This window comes from Mus musculus, chromosome 2 (genome assembly GCF_000001635.26).
Source record: "Mus musculus strain C57BL/6J chromosome 2, GRCm38.p6 C57BL/6J".
NCBI classification, from domain to species: domain Eukaryota; kingdom Metazoa; phylum Chordata; class Mammalia; order Rodentia; family Muridae; genus Mus; species Mus musculus.
In genome coordinates, this window is record NC_000068.7 from 78,597,109 (window position 1) to 78,614,724 (window position 17,616).

Genomic DNA, 17,616 nt, shown 5'->3' on the forward strand with positions numbered 1-17,616 from the left:
GGGATCATACCAAGGACTTCATGCATGATAACCAAGCAATCTACCTGCTGAACAACAGCCAAAGATTTCACATCGACGGTCTTGAGTTCACACTGGAAATGAGCACCTGAAGCAGAATCCAGAAGTGGACCAGTCATCCCGACATTTTGACCTCTGTCTTTTTCTCCGAAGGTCGTTCGGACTGTGTCTTCCTCCTGATTCCACCCGGATAGTTGTGGTTGTCCCTCACCTTCCCAGGGACAGCTCTCATTCTCTGTTTCCATACACACCCCCAGCGAATGGCTAAGGAGAAGTGAAGAGCCAAGCTTAGATGCAGGCTCTGGACTGAGCAAGCCACAGCCAGGTCGAAGAGGCTGTGTGTTCCCTTGGCCCACTGCTGATGCCTGCAGCAGAACGAGGCTGCTGTGGCCACACTGTGCACAGAAGGCAGTCTTGACCACCAGCCACAGGTGGCCTCAGAGATCCCCACACTTGACTGATGGGTCTTTAACCACTGGTCTTGTCAACCCCATCCACTTCCCTCCTGGATACAAGGCAATGTTGCCTCAAAACAAGGATCAGGTGTCGCTCCAGAATGCAGTACCCTCAGGGTGTCCAGCTCAGGTCCTTTCAGTTTGTAGACTCCGCTCCACCCAATTTAGCATCTCTTTCTCCCCATCCGACCCTCAGTTCTTCCCACTTTTATTTGCCCACCACCACGCAGGCTTATATCTTCTCTTCTTCAACAAAGACCCACTCTCCCGGGCCTAACTTCCCTTCGGACTCGAATTCTGACTTTGTTCCTCTTCCTTACTCTTCCTCTCTCCCAAGATCGTCTTCTTGCGTTGGCCAAAAACATACTTATTTTGGTGAAAAACTTCCCTCTCCACACTCCATCTTTCCCTCCAACTGTCAGCTCTGTCTCTCCTCCTCTTACTGGCTCCTCCTCTTTCCCAGCTACAAAATTCCTTTCCTCACTCCTGCCAGTCCCGTTCCCACCTCCAGGACTTTCAAGTTCCAAGATCACTTCCCCCGGCCCCAGCTCACCTCCTCGAGAGACTCAGGGTAACAAGCAAACATGGCAGTGTCCTCAGTCCAGAAGCATCCGGGCCTGGGGGTTGGGGGTTTGGGGACAGAGGGAGGCATGGGGATGTGTGCTAAGCAAGGTGGACCCTGAAGAATTCAAGGACCCAGGGGCCCTTACCCGGGCCCTGGTGGTCCATGTGGTGGCACCGCAGAATTGCAAGAGACCTGCAGATACAGTTTCTGCAGCACATGTTGCTCGGCACACCCTGGCTGGCCCAGTCGTGGAGTACCCCATATGTCTAGTGTGCTTCCAGACCCTCACTCCATCTTGCCCCATCCCCAAGTACAAGACTATACTCTGGCTGTTTGTCTTCCTTCAACTACTGCCTTGTGCCCAGGGCCAGGAATCTGGGTCTCTCTGAATAGGAATTGGCTTCGGCCTCTGCCTGCCTCGGGGACATGCCAATACTTTGCATCTGCTGCCCCCACTCCCCACCTCCGCAAAAAAAATAAAATAAAATAAAAATAAAATAAAATAAAAATCCGGAGGGAGTAGAATTTCAGGAAGAGGCCCTCCAGAGTAAAAAAAAAAAAAAAAAACAACGGCAACCCAGGCATCAGTTCAAATCGCCCGCACACTCTTCCAGGCCAGGAGTCTCCAGTCTGTAGAGCTTCAATCACCAAAACCCAGCCAGTGTTCCAGGTCTCTACTTCAGGAGCCATGACAGGCCACTACGTCGCCAAAGCCCAGGCCTTCTGTATCAAAGAGGTCTGTGTTTCTACAGTCTATTTTCTGAAAGTCGCCATCTTAATCCCGGACTAGAGGAGACCCTCTGGAACACCACCCTCCCTACCAGAGCTTCTCAGACCTTGAAGGGCTGGCTGGCCCGACACCAAGTGTGTACTCCTGCCCTGGAACCTGGGAACCCGTTGTGGAGTCTGCTCTCCCCTAGTTGAAGAGAACAGAGGCGCCCAAGGCCTCATTCGGCCTTCAGTGTATCTACCCAACAAAGCCTAACCCTGAGAATCTTATACCCTCAGGATGGAATCAAGTCCCACAGAAGACCTGGGCTGTACAGAAAGATTAAGGCATCAAGTGCTATGCACTTGAGTACATGCTAGCACCTGATGCTTAGAGACCTCTACAAGGCCCTTCTCGTGTTTAATTCAAGTTTGTAGACAGATAATTGAAATCAAAGATTAGGCCAATGGGTCTGTTTCTCCAGGGACAGCCTGGGTTGACCAGGATGCAGCAGCAGCTCATTGTCCTCACAGGGAAGGACATTGCTAGTAACTCATTATAGGAGAGCACAAACATCCTGTGCACAGACCGGAAACTAGAAGGCTCCTTCAGACGGGCTAGAGAGATGCTCTCTTGGCACCCACGGGGCAGCTCACAATTGTAATTCCAGTTCCAGGGGATCCAGCCCCCTCTTCTGTCTTCAGTACATGGATAGGCAGACAGACAGACACACAGAGAGAGAAAGAGAGACAGACAGACAGACAGAGACAGGCAGAGACAGGCAGACAGATAGAGACAGACAGGGAAAGAGGGAGAGGAGAGAGAAGAGAGGAGAAGAGGCAAAAGGGGGGAGAAAAAAGAAAAAAAGGAGAGGAAGGAGAGGGGAGAGGAAGATTAGAGGAGAGGAGAGGCCAGGCATAGCACATAGAAGACACCTGTCAGGGAGTAACCGCCACCCATAACTTCCATATCCTAGAAGTGGACATCAAGCCATGAGAAAGAGACCAATCAGCTATGGAGGATGCTGTCAAAGTGGAGACTGATTTCTTCATATTAGGATATTAGGAAGCAGTGAATCTGTTTTGGAGTGTCTGTCCTTGCCGTTACCCAGGAGGAAACCGCTTCTTCCCAGGAGTTACACATAAAGACCCTACTTGTATGAGTCTGTGTATCTCTCCTTAAGTGGGGAACTGTCCCTGCAGGAGAACTTTTTACTACATTACAATTCATAACAGTAACAAAATAATAGTTTGATGTACACTGTCGATGTCTTCAGACATACTAGAAGAAAGCACACCAGAAGAGGGCATCAGGTCCCATTACAGATGGTTGTAAGCCACCATGTGGTTGCTGGGAATTGAACTCAGGAGCTATGGAAGAGCAGTCTGTGCTTTTAATCACTGAGTCATCTCTCCCAGTCTAAAACATTCTAACGCCACTGTTTTCTTCACTTTTCAAATGTAAGTTTGTGTATAGCCCCTGCTATCTCTGCCTCTTTACCTCTGTGATAGCTTATGATGCCATTGCATTTGTCCTTAGATGGTTCTCTGCCTCTGACCTCACATCTTTCCATTATAGACACCCACCATAACAATACTGGAGCCATGTTCTGAAAAGTCCTCAAATTCTTCTCTAGACATTGGTCTTAGCATCTGAGGACATCATAATGCTACCACCATGCCTGCTTCTCCCAGTCCCTGCTCAAGTGAAGCTGTCTCCTTCAACTCACTTCACATAAAGGGTTATTTGTATGTTAGTCTCCCCAATAACCTGGGAGTTCCCTTGAGGGTGGATGCAGATGAAATTGCCTGCCAGGCAAAAATATGTGTTGAAGAATAAATGCATGAATGAGTTTGATTCAAGATTTTTGAAGTGTCAATTTTTACAAGAGAGAAAAAGTCCCTAGGAACCTGTCTGCCTGAATGCATCTGAAGAGAAAAGGTAAGACTGTGCTAATCTAAAGATGGGTTGGCAAAGCCTGGTAAGAGTGAGAATTCAACACCAACTAGAATTGAAACCCGACTTCTCATCTGTTTTTCATGCTAATGTCTCTCTTTACGAATGCATTTGAATATGTAATTTTAAAAATTTTTAAATTATGCACAAGACTAAGCTGTGTGCTTTACATATCTTCCCAGTTATTTTCATTTCATAAAGTTGGCATATGTGTGAATATAGAACTGAAAATTGACAGAATGGGTGCATTTTTTTTTCATGTGAAGAAGAACAAGGCTTAGAGGAAGGCAGAAGGAAGAGATGAGGACTTGCCACTAGCTGCTTTCCTACTTGTAATTTTCTGCCTTATCTGCAAAGGTGAGGCAGCTTTCTTTCATTGGTCAGAATGGACAATGGACATTCACTCTGAAATCTCATTGTTTGGACACAACAGAAGCTTCTTATATACCCAGTGTGACATGGAACTCTACTTCCTATGGAGGATAAGGGCTCCAAATTGGTAGCAACCTTAACAATGTTAATCAAACTTGTGTTATATGGGATAATAATATGTGGTCTGTTTTCTTTTTTCAAGTGAAGAAAGTACATAGAGACTTTATTGTGCCCCCACACAGATGCATGTGCATACATACATGTACACACACGTGAACACACATATATACATGATACTTAATTCCTCAGCTCAGGACACATTCAATTATTCTGCCCAACTGTAGGACATTGTGAGATGACATTTGGGTACTAGAGTTGAGAGAGGAGCCATGGGTTGATGAACGAAGCCACTGATCGCATAGGTTTGGCCAATAGATGAAATCTTTGTGCTGATTAGAGTCTCGCTTTCCTTTCTCTTTCTAGTTTCTAATTCCACCTCCACCCTGTCTTCTTAAAACAGTCAAGACAACAGATATTAACTTCTGGGACAGGAACTGTCTCTGATTATCTAAGTATTAGCTTTTCTGGGGTCCTCAGATCTGATTTCCAAGAGATAGAAGGAAACCAAACACTAGACCTAGAATTAAACCATGTGGGAAAGACTGGGAGTTAATAAGGGGAGGGAGATGGACAGAGGTTTGGCAAGCAGAAGAGACATTTCTGCATTTCATCATTTGCATGAATAAAAATAGTGAGCACCATATTACTTTATTACTTTCCATGTACATTTCTTTAGGATAACGTTTAAATGTCTCTCTTCACCATTACTCTACTTTGGGTATATTCTTCAGTACCTATCTACAAATGCCAAGAATTCCTTCTTTACTCTCATGGGAATAATGGTAAAGACAAGGCCTCTTGAAAACTTTATCAATGGGCCCATGGGCCCTGTATATCCATCTGGCTATCTAAGAACAAAAATAGAATGAATATGTAATGAACTGGAAGGGATTGTTTAAAGGCTATGATCATGGAATCGTTTCTTTAGAGTGACCATTCTTCCTCAGGTTGTGGGATGAATTTTGTACTTGACTGAGGCCAGATTTCTGGCCAGTCACATCTCCCAAAGAGAAATAAACAGAGTTCCTACCAGCATTACAAAAGAGAAGTAAGGAAACAAGGGACTAGCTATGGTTAATATGAAGACATCATTGACAGAAGGCAGCAAAGTCATGCCTGCCTCCTGAGAGAATGATGAGCTTAGGTGGGTTCAGAGCACAACAATCTCCTAAATGTTCAGTGCCAACTACAAGATGGATGAAGTTGCCACATCCATTGCTGCCTTAGCACATTCCCTTGGGTGCTTTCTCTTTTTCTCTTCTGTGTGTCTGAAGTTGGACCCAGGATGGTCACGATATGAAGGTCTCCCTCCACTCACCACTTACGCCTCACTCTGCTAACTCCTAGAAGGCCCACAAAAGATAACATAGGATGCCTGTTGTGAATATTTTGGCTCTTGCTCCATCAGTCCATGATGGACTTTTGAATTTTGAGTTACTTGCTAATATTCTGGGCTCTATATAAAATTCAGGATGCCTAACTTGTAATACTGGGACCAAATTCCCATGTGGGGACTTTTGGCTAGAGCTTTACATTCTGTGCTCCTTGAAGGAAGCATACACTCACGTCTATTCCCTGCATCCCCTGTTGTCTTGTTAACATTGACACTGGCTGGTTAATTTTATAGTTACTTGATTTTTTCTCAGATTTAAGGAACACATGGCCTATTCCTAGCTCCCAGATCTTTTGTTTATTCATGTTACATGCCTAGAACATTTACAGATTTGAGAGATTTGAATTTGAAACTTCCAAGTAACAGAATGAACTTTTAGTCGAAGTACAAAGGTAGATAGGATTTTCTTGGGTTTGATTGTGTGTTAGGAGGCTAAGATGCAGGTTTAGAAGGCTCCTGGGCAGGACGGATCCTGAAGATGATCATGACGTTTAACTACTATGCTAAGGTTGGCAGATGTATAGAAGAACTATCTCGTATACACTTGACAAGATCATTACATATATTTTCTGACTGACTAAGGCATTGAGTGGCACATAATTTAAGAAGACATAAACTAATATAACCAAATAATTAATAACCAAATTGAAATTTATTGGCTGAGTAAATATCCAAGAGTCAGTTTGATTTAAGGCATAGCTAGACAATATATTATAATAAAACCATCACCCAAAGATTTATGTGTTTCCATCTTTCCCTACCTCATGGTCACAAGATGACTGCCAACAGCCTAGGACTATGTCCTTTCAGGTCCATGTTCCAAAGCATGTCTCCTTTGTTCTAACATCCTAGCAGAAGCCTGGTTTTATCACATCAGCCTCACTTAGGGAAAATTAAGATCCCAATCTCTGTTGTCAAGGAAATACCAATCAAGCTCAACTGATAGATCAGATGCTCTGCTGAAAACAAAAATAGTAGCAGTGGGAAGTGTAATCCCACAGAAACAACTTGTGAATATGGTTACCAGGAGAGGAGCACGTGGCCAGTGTGCAGCATCCATAGCTGGTGTCAGTTATCAACCTAAATCATTTGTTCAGGAGCAAATTGTTACCCCTCCTACCCAGATACTCTGATTCATTAGGTATGAACCTAAACCTAGGCATATTCATATTTAACAAGGCCTCCAGGGATTAAGATACAAGAAGTCATTAACTTAGACTTTGGGAAACACTCTGAGACTCCAGTATCCTATTACAACTAATAATACATTTATAATTGTGCACCAGGAACTGCAGTGCTTCTAAGACTTGTTTAAAATGACCCTTAAACAATTCCATGAGGTAAGTACTGTTACTGTTTCCATTTTGGTAAGAAAGGGACATACAAGAAGTCTAATGACACACAGATACAAGAGTCCAGAACCAAGACTTTGTAGTCAATGTTATTTCCTATTTTATGATACTGTCAATATCCCTTCTGGACTATGTGTGACACTGGCTGAAGATAATTTTTTAGTCCACACGTTTTCTGTTTGGCATTATGTGACAGGGAGATGCCCCGTTACTGGTTTCATAAAGTCACAAGAAACACCTCTGTGCAATTCCTATCTGATGTACACTGCATGTTGCCTCGGAAAAGTCACATAAACTTTCTTTTAAGGAGGTGTTTACTCATTTGCCCTCACAAGGGTGATTTAGGAAATAATGAACAAATAAAAGTGACAAGATAGTATTGGCCTGAGGAAATGGTGCATTGTTTTTAGATACCTTTTTATCCATGGGTTAAATCACAAGTAAGCAAATAATGTTTACTGTGGTTCCCACCCTCCTGCCATTGCTGTCACTGGGGAAGCTTCCTACTCTCGCCCCAGCTGCCCTCATGTCCTGACTCAATTGTAGTCACTCATATGTTTGCGATACCTTAGCATCTGGGATCGCCCTTTGAGAGCCTTAAGGGCTGGAACAAAAGGAGAGCAGGTATTACATGACTGCTCTGTGGCAGGAACATTTGAGAAGCTACACTGCTAGTCTTAACACTGATGCCCCATTTCACATGGGAGAACCGTGGAGCGCACAGAGGCTATTTGCCTAAGGTCCCTTCTACCAGAAAGGTAGGTTCCAGAAACTATCCCCCTGTCTCATCCCTGTGACTCCTCTGGTAAGCTCTAGGCTTTTATTCATATTTGATGCCCCATGAAAGAGGTTCCTTTGTAGGAGATGAGCTACTCGACTGGTGCTCAGTTACCACAGATGTGCTTTATCAGTGCAAGCCTTCTACATTTCACACAGTAACACTCATGACCAAACCATGAGGGTTCCTCAAATGTGAAGATGGATTCACAATCAGTCTGCTAAGCCTTAGAATACAGAATAAATATTAATCAATATAGAATAGTAGACACATGTCCTTTTAAATACAGCCTCGTTGACCCCTGTGTCTAGTCTAGGTGAGAAACCAGGAGTTGTAACTAATCAAAGGCTAATGGAGTCAGTTCCCTAATAATTAAAACATCACAGCCTTGGCATGCATTTTGAGTTTTTCTCCTTTTTCACTCAGAAGAGAAAATTTGAAATCCTCGGCTGGGTGAGAGCAGGTTCTTATTAGAGAAATGTAATAAATTAATGACAAAGGCACAGGTTTTGTGAAATTTCCTCCTCATTTACAATCTATTCCTTCAGAATAATGGGAGAAAGCTCATTTGCATTAAAAACCACTGCTATTCCCGTATTTGATCAATTATCTAACAATATTAAAAAACTGGATATATTTTCCTATGCAATCCAATCTATCTTTCTCAGTCAGTCAGCTATTATTGTTTCCTCTGAGGAATGGAAAGGGAATTCACTAGGTTTCTATGACTTCCCATATTTCCAGTGGCCACAAGTTTTCTGCAAATGGCATCAATACAGTTTTCAATGTACAGAGTCACTTTCACCAGGTACTTAGGCAATGCAACATGCTTTTTATGTAATTTTTAAATGTAACCCCCAAAAGTCTCCATTATTAGGAAATGCTGACTAGCTAACAGTCAGTTGCTCCATCTTGAAATAACTAGCAAAGTGCTATGACCTCTGTCTCAGATCTCTGAGAGGTAAACACCATCCTAAAACCAGGGCTCTCAAATTCCTCTCAAAGTGAAAAGGGCTTTTTCCCAGGAAGAAGCCTAACTGTTAACATGCAGTGTGTGAACCCTGGTGTCTTGAAGTGGGTGGAGGGTGACAGGAAATGATCCTTCTCTGGCAGAAAGCTCTCTTCATCGGGTGTCACAAGGCAAAGGTTTCCTATATATAGCTCTTCTCTTCTGTCCCCTCATCTCCTCAACCACAGAATAGCTCTCCAGTGTCAAGGTTCTCTCCCACTTAGGATCTTGTGAATACATTCTGCCTATAATGAAATTCTGACCGAAAGTCTCATAGAGCCAAGTGATTCAGGGCTGTGGAACCCAGACTCTTCTAAAGTTAAATGTTCTTCTCAAGAAACTGAATTTTGAAATTAATGCCTAATAACTGTTACATACTAGTTTATATGTCTTGTAGGACTATACCCTCATGAAGGGAAAGAGGCTACAGTATGGCTACAAAGTGCTAAAGAGATTTCAGAGCTCACAAAGCCATATAAAGGCAGTGGTGAGGAGCCGCTTACAGACTCAAAGAATCACTGTGGATAATCAGAATGCTATCAAAAGACAAAGTTACAATCCCAGGGTATGGTTCATATCTAAAATGCCAGCACTCAAGAAGGCTGGGGCTGGAGGGTTGCCATAATTCTGAGGCCAGCCTGGTTTATATAGTGGCCAGTGAGAGTGCCTCATGACCCTCAAAAGGAAATAAAAATCTATTTAGAGAGTTGCTTGGAATATACACAGCTGTTTCAAGACAGAGCAAAGTGGGCCAGGAAAGGGGGTGAGGTGACACATGTGCCAGATGGTCTGATGAGAAGTTGGTCATGTTCCATATGAAGTCTCACAGCTTTCATATGAATCAGATGACAGTTTGTCACCACTGCTGGTCCTGGTATCCTCTGTGAGTTTATGGGCCTGGTTTTTCTGGTATTGATTGCACTTGTGTACCTGTGTATTCTTGATTTAATTTGCTAATGTCACAGGTTAAGGTATAATTTTACTTGCATGAGTAAATTGCCTGTGGATTATATTTTGTGTTGGACAGATAGGAATTGTTCTACAGCACAAATCTGGATACAGAATCAGTCTGACTCAGCACTCAAGATGGAGCCAACCATTGTTTTAGAGTTTTTATAGGACAAGCAGATTCTGAAGTCGCTGTTTTACACACCATGGTGTGACCTAAAGTAGAGCATTGCCTGGTCTCCACAAACCTCCCTTTTGGCCACTTGCTCCTCCTCAGTTTCCTTTCAGGCTTTTCTGTGCTATGCCGAATGTTCTATAGTCCTTAAATCTATTTGCAATACTGTCAATAATATGACCATCTCAGCTATTCCTCAACTCCTCTCAAGCATTTCTTCGTGACACAGTAAGTAGGTAGTTCATGTGCCCTTTGCATGTGAAATGTCCCTGAAAGTGGTGTGCTTTCAAGATTTGCTCTCTATAGTTGTTCAGAGGTGGGGTTTGGCTGATGTGACTGGCCCCTAAGGTCTCTGACTTAATCAGTGGACTGACTTATGAGTGGAGTCTTAACTTCATGTTCTTACTGAATGATGACAGTCTAGAAGGTAGACTCTGATTGAAGGAAGTAAATCACTGGGGTCATGTCACTGAAGGGGATCCCTTGCTGCTGTTTCTTTGTTTGGTCTCATCCTAGTTCCTGGTTGCCATGAGGACTACAGCTGTCCCAGGCCGTGCTCTTCCAGGGTGATCTGTCTGCCTTTCCACAAGATTAAAAGCAATGGAGAAAGCCAGCCCTGAACTAACACCCTTGAAACCATGAGCTGAAATAAAGCCTTTTTCCCTTAAATGTTTTCATCAGATATTTTGTCACGAAAGTGACTAAACACTAACTTGTAACTAACATGTACAGAGCCCCAACAAACAATTCATGGCCTTCTGATCCCTGCTACAGGATAAAACTGTCTTTATTTAAGCATTTTATTTAACTCCCTGTTGTGCCATATAATGTCTGGATTATTCATGGTGATTTCAGTCTTACTTTTCTGATGTTGCTGTCATAATTACATATGTAAATACATGTGTTCATTCATGATGTTTGCTGATTTTTTTAAACTAATATGTTTTGTGTAGAATGACGATACAAAAAGAAAAGAAAAAAGAAAAAAAGAAAGGATGAATACTACTTTGATTTTTCTACCCAAAGAAGAGGAAAATGCTTCCAATTATTTTCTAGAGCAGGACATTTGGTACCGATAAGGTTGCTATAGCAACCTGAGAACAAAGCTTAATTTAGGCCACAATGAGTGCACCCACTTTGTTTCCTGTCTGAACAAGCATTTCTGCGAAGAGCTGTGTTTACAAACAATGCAAGGGTGCCTACATGGAAAGTCATTTAGAGATGGGGTTCCTCAACTTCCCCCCTTACACCTGCTTGTCCTATTATAATTCCAATAAAAATTACCTTTGTCAAGGACAACTAAAATGTAGTCCAATTTTACTCAAGATTGAAAACGTTGGACATCAATTGGTTCTTAACAGGTCTTCAAAAATATTTTGACATTAAAATGTATTTTACTTTCTAGTGTTCATCTTTACAATGTGTTGGAAAAGAAATATTTGTTGTATTTGACTGAAAAAAAAACACCCTCTTAGTTTAGTCAATGTGAGTGTATTTCCTCTGTAAGGATCAAGTCCCTGAAAGTCTTGCTGGTATATGTATCCAGGGTCAAGGTGGCTGGAGAGGAGAATCCCTGTGGCTTCCCACTTTTATGGAAGCAGAATGTACTCTGGTGTTTATGTGTCTCTTTCATAAAGATGAAAAGCTTTAGTTTAGGAAAGATTCAGTCTGCTGCCATTCAGGTAGCATATATCTCACATTCGGTTCAACCTCCACCTAAAATTCCTTTCCTAACCCTTGTGTTAGGATTAAACAGAAATAGAAGGTCTCTTGCTAAGCTGTGTCTGATTTGCCATGCAACCCCACCTCTCCTCAGAGCACCAAGTCTAGACTACATTTAGCTATTTTAAATACTGATTTGCATACCTTCCTCCCTCCTAGACACTACAAGGAATGCCTCTTTAAACTTGGTATTTTCTTCCTACCCAACCAAAACAGCACCTGGCATATACCAGGTGCTATGTACAAAGTTAAAAAAAAAAATGCTTTAACTCAAAATAGAAAAAGTTACAAACATCCCCCCCTTCCCAAATAAAGAACAGAAAAACAAAAGACAAACACCACCAACACTAACAACAAAAATACAAGACAATTAATTCCAGAATGGTAAATGCACAAATAGTTCTGGGTCTATAGGTAATTGAGGGAGAGGTTCTCATATTAGAGGAGTCATTAAGACTAAGAACCTTCAGGAAAAGGTTCAAACCACCCTAGCGTCAAACCACCCTAAGCCGTAATAAGTGTTATATACCCAAATCTTCATTTGGTCCATTCAAGCATATATGCCTGTTACCACCTGAAATGACCCCAAATAGTATAAGAGTACAAGGGGCATGTGCAGAATGACTAAAGCCAACAAAAAGAACAGGAAGCCAAATTGGAACCTAGGAGAAAGCCGCCAGGGAAAGAAAAGGTTTCAAGGAAAGAGATGTGAGCTAGACCACAGGGTATGGAGGAGTCGAATGCAATGAGGCAGGGCAAAGTCTAGTTTAAGAAAAACACCCATGTGCCTTGTTCTAGGACTATTTGAAATGAAGAAGGGTCCTTGCATATCAAAGGAGTGGGTAAGATCGGATTCCTCAAGCTATTGACTAGAGAGTTTTATAATCATGCAGTGACTTCGTGTATCCAGAACTAGAAATAGTCCCAATACTTACTGTTAACTGTTATCTTCTCCTCAGAGCATTTTTTAAACTATCACTAAGGGTCATGAGAAAGAAAAACATGAAATATAAAATTATTTCTCAAGCCCACCATTACTCAAAGATTATTTTAATAGATCCTTTTACATTATACATGAATGCAATTGTCTTCCTTACTGTTCTATTGCTGTGAAGAGACACCATAACCAAGGCAACTCTTCTAAAAATAATTGGGGGCTTGCTTAAAGTTTCAGAGAATTAGTCCATGACCATCATGGTGGGAAGAAGACAGGCATGGTGCTAGTGGCCATGAGCTTCTCATCCTGATCCACAGAGAGAGGGGGAGGGGGAGGGGAAGGGGGAGGGGGAGGGAGATGAAGAGAGAGGGAGAGACAGAGACAGAGACAGAGACAGCACCTGGCATGGGCTTTTGAAACTTTAAAGTCTGCTCCCAGTAGCATACCTGCTTCAGTAAGGCCACACCTACTCTACTTGAACAAGGCCATACCTCCTAATCTTTCCCAAACTAACTAACTGGGGATCAGGCATTCAAATGTATGAACCTATATGGGCCATTTTCATTCAAACCATTGCAACAATGAAACAGTATATTTTAAGAAAAGGTAAATTTAGTTCACATTTTATCTGCCTTAAAAGACTAGCTTTACATTTTAAAGTCAATTTAAAGATTGTCATTGATACTCTAGAAATACATAACAGGCACATGGGAAGAGTGGGGAAGGGGGGAATGGAAAAGACCACACACACAGAGACAGAGACAAAGACACAGACTCAGAGACACAGAGAAACTTTATTCACATAAAAATAAAATGGAAGGCTGCAGAAAACAGCCAGGCTGCCCCAGCTACAATGATCAAATAGGTGATAGAGAGATGGGAAAGAAAAGAACCTGAAGTGTTTGTGTGCTGTGGAGAGAGACAGAACTAGATTGTTGGCCGTGAGGAACAGGCTAATGTGAGTGGTCTGTGCAGTACCTGAGGCCATGGTGAAGTCTGGATTCATGCTGCTGTTGAGGGCCATGTCTGGGGCTGAGGTTCTACCGCAGCTGGCATCTGTGTTGATGTCCCTGTCTCGTGTTACCACCAAGGCCAATCGGAGGTCTGTGCTGCAGCCTGAAGCCATTTTGTTGTTTGTGGGCTGTGTTGCCTCCAGGGACCCTATTGATGTAACCTGGGCAACCACCTGACACAGTGGTGTTGATGGTCCATGAGGCCTCTGATAGTCTTGCATGGTTACAAAGTCCTACAGCAGCCAGGAGCCATTACTTGTGGTCTGTGCTGTCACCAGAAACCATGTGGAAGTCCATGATCTGTGCTCCTGCTGACTGTAAAGATCAAGGAAGATACTTTGACAGTGCTATTGATGAGTGCAGTCACATTGTTGAGAAAGAGAGACTTGGAAGGCTTCTGTATGAACCCCTATCCCAACCCCAATGTTCATTCCCACCCATGAAAGTAGCAGCCTAAACAGGAAGTCATCAAAGAAGTCTTTCAAAAAGTGTGATAAGGATGTTGGAGTGAAGCTTTCCACAACTGATGGCTTCTGTTAGGAGTGTGAGAGTGGAATGACTCAGTTCTGTTTAAGGAGCAGGCCATTGAGAGTTTGACCATGCTCCAGTGAATATATAGATAACACAAATTGGACTTGTTCTCTCCTGTCCCTTCCCCTCCCTCCCCCCCTCTCCGTTTTCCCCTCTTCCTCCCCTTCCCCCCTCTCATGTAGTGGGTGTTTTTATTTTCTTATTTATATATTTATTTATTTATTATTTTTTGGCGGGGAGAGGTCACAAATGTCAAGGACAGTCATGAAGGGGCTAGGAAATAAGTATGATTGGAGTGACTGATGTGAAACCCACAAAGAATCAATAAAAATACTATGTTGGGGAAAAAAGTGAATAGAGAAGAAATGTAAAGGTTGCAAATGACCCTTGTGGTTCAGTGAGAGAGAGAGAGAGAGAGAGAGAGAGAGAGAGAGAGAGAGATCTTAAGATATGTATTATGCAGCTACAAGAAAATAAATTATTTAGGAAAAATAAGAAGCTATTGCCATTTTAGGTCTAAAACAGTTGTTACATTTTTCTCATGAGGAACTTCTGAAAACAAGTAAAATTTAAAAGAAATCATTGGAAAGAAAACATGTAGGAGGCTGTAAATCTAATTAATGAGAGGTCAGGACAAAAGATTTTACCTAAAAGACTAATTGTAAAGAGTAGCATTAAATAAACAGTAGGTGGGAGTGAATAATTACAGTGACTGCAGATTGGATGTAGGGAGCAGTAAGGCACACAGGTGGAGACATGAAGTACAAAATAAACACAAAGCCCTAATAGCTGACCTTTATGTCAAGGGCCCGGGAAAACGAAACACAGGTGACAAGGCTAGGCACCAAATTAACTAAATGTTATGATTCAGGCTCAAAACAGGTAGTCAATTGATTTTAATAAGAACCATAAAAGGTAGGGAAGTAGGCTTTAATGACAAGATATGAAACCAATTATTAGAAGTAAAGGCTGTATAAGCGATATGGATAATTCCATACTCTGCCTCCAAGGACACTGAGGTTTAATGAGATGACAATATACACCCATTTGATATATTAAAAGAAGGTGATGAGGCTTCAAGAGGCTTTTATTAATTAGGAAATACATTCTGTATGAATGAGAGTTTCTAGGCTTGCAGTTTTCTGTACTGGATTTCAAGTTGTTTTTCTTTTTTCCTAAAAAAAAAAAAGTCTTGACACTATTGTAATGGCTTATACAAACAGGGAGTTATTAATTAATACCCTAGCATTGTTTAATGTTAAACTAGAGTACATAGAATATATAAGAACTGCATAACATGTGTTTAATTTATATGTCATCTGCCATATTCTACACAGTGTGCTATACATATTATTTGCCGGCTTATTAAACATGTTTGGCATGGCCCCTCAAGTGATACTCGTGTGCTTAAATCATTTAACAGATTATTGTCTCTAGGCTCCAAATCTTTGTTCCACAGAGAGAGGGCTGAATTCTCCCACTATCTTCCCTTTGCGGAGTCCACAGGGTTAAGCTATAACCACAGAAGATGTTTCAAGGGCACTGATGCTGAGAGTGATGTTCGGTCCCCTAGGTCTGTCTGCCGCGCTTCTCAAGTCAAGCACCAGGAACAAAGACATTTACCCCAGCATCTCCTGCCTTGTGCATCCCGCAGCTAGCAGCTCTGACAGCCAAGTCAGTTCCAGGGACCCTAGCTGATAGATTCATTGCCAGGCTCCAACTTGAAAATCGTCTCCCTGTGCATGGTTCCCTCTGGTACTTTCCCAGATCATTTTGCAGCGATCTATTTCCAACTGACTTTTCCCTAGGTATTCTGTCTCAGTCCTAAGGCTCTGGTCACTCTCTGAACTGCCATTACTGAATTCTTCAGATTTCTATGCACAGCTCCCCAACTAATCCTCAGTCAACCGTAATCCTCCATTAAACATTTATTCCTAATATTAAATTTTGTTTTATAACATGGGGTGTGTCGCGTGCTTGGACTCTCTCTCTCTCTCTCTCTCTCTCTCTCTCTTCCTTTCTCTCTGTGTGTATGTGTGTGTACATGTACACAAGCAGATGAATGTTGATGTGAATGGTGTATATATGCATGCATATATGTATGGAGATAAAGGTAATCCTTGTGTGTGGTTCCTATGGTACCATTTGTCTTGCGTTTTAAGAGAGGCTCTCTCACTGGAACCAATGCAAGATTTGGGGTTTTGCCTGTCTCTACCTCCAGAGCACTGGGATTAGAAGTGCTCAGCATCACTCCTAGTTGGATATAAGGCCAGAACATAAGGCTAGTGTTTCAAGCACTTTACTCTTTGACCTTTTCCACCATTTTCTAACACGGTGCCAAGATGAGACAGTACTTACCTTATGGTCTTACTAGAAATTAGACTTAGAAGATCTTTGCCAATATCATATAGGTAATCAATTGCACTACTTTTTATTGTGATAGCATATCATAACCAAGGGAAAGTATAAAAGAAAGATCTTTTGGGGCTTTACAGTTCTGGAGAGATCAGAGTCTGTCATGGCAAGGAGATGTGGCATGGTGGTTGCTACCTCCTTCCAACCTCCTTCCAGCCTAGCAAGGCTGGCTGTGACCATCCACAGCTTAAGCGGGGCCACCTGCTGTGCTGCTCATTTGATGTGCCACTACCTGCCTGAGGCCCAATCTGCCTGAGGCCAACTGGTTCTCTTCCAAGAATTTTCCGGAGTTAACACCGAACTGTGATCCTCGAGAGTTCCCATTAGAAGGCTGACCTATCTACCTCAAAGGAACTTTGCATGGCTAGGGATGGGCCTCCCCTCTTCTTTATAAAGTGTGTTTGCTGACATTAAAATTGAACCTTGATCAGAATGACTGTCTTGGTTACGTCTCTCTCATGCGCCGCCTAGCCCGCCTAGCCCCCCTCTTCTCTTCCAGGTTTCCAAGATGCCTTTCCAGACTAGAACCCAGACATGTGAGCTGCTGGCCGGACACAACAGGTGGTAGCAGCAGAAACCAGAGGGCTTTCGCATTCTAAGCAAAAGAGCAAACTGGGAATGGCATCTTGTTTTGAAATCTCAAAGCCTGCCCTGTTACATCCTTCCTCCAGCAAGGCCATACCTCCTATATTTATCATAATAGCACCATCAACTGGAAACTAAATATTGAAATATCTTAGCCTATGGGGACATGTTCATTCAAACTACTACACTGATATAAGAATTAGAACTTGAATTAGAGTATTTTTGTGAGCCACCATGGGGTTGCTGGGATTTGAACTCAGGACCTTCAGAAGGGCAATCAGTGCTCTTACCCACTGAGCCATCTCGCCAGCCCCCTGAATTAGAGTATTTTTGTTGGGAATTTTTAAGTGTACAGATCAAGTACTTAATTATTTCAGGAAAGGTATAATGAAAAATAGCTCACCTTTTATTTGCAGTTAAGTTATAACTACTTATTTTATATAAACCGGATATTCTGATATTTTTTACCTTATATGGTGATCATTAGCTTTATTTATTTGACACAGTCTAGGATAACCTAGGAAGAGAAATCAGTGAAAGGTTGTCTATATTGGGTTAGCCCT

The 17,616-nt window shown here is 42.3% G+C and overlaps 1 pseudogene; it reads left to right on the forward strand.

Moving 5' to 3' along the window:
- The first annotated feature begins 537 nt into the window (after positions 1 to 537).
- Positions 538 to 1,817, forward strand: Gm14464 (annotated as a pseudogene).
- The last annotated feature ends 15,799 nt before the right edge of the window (positions 1,818 to 17,616 follow it).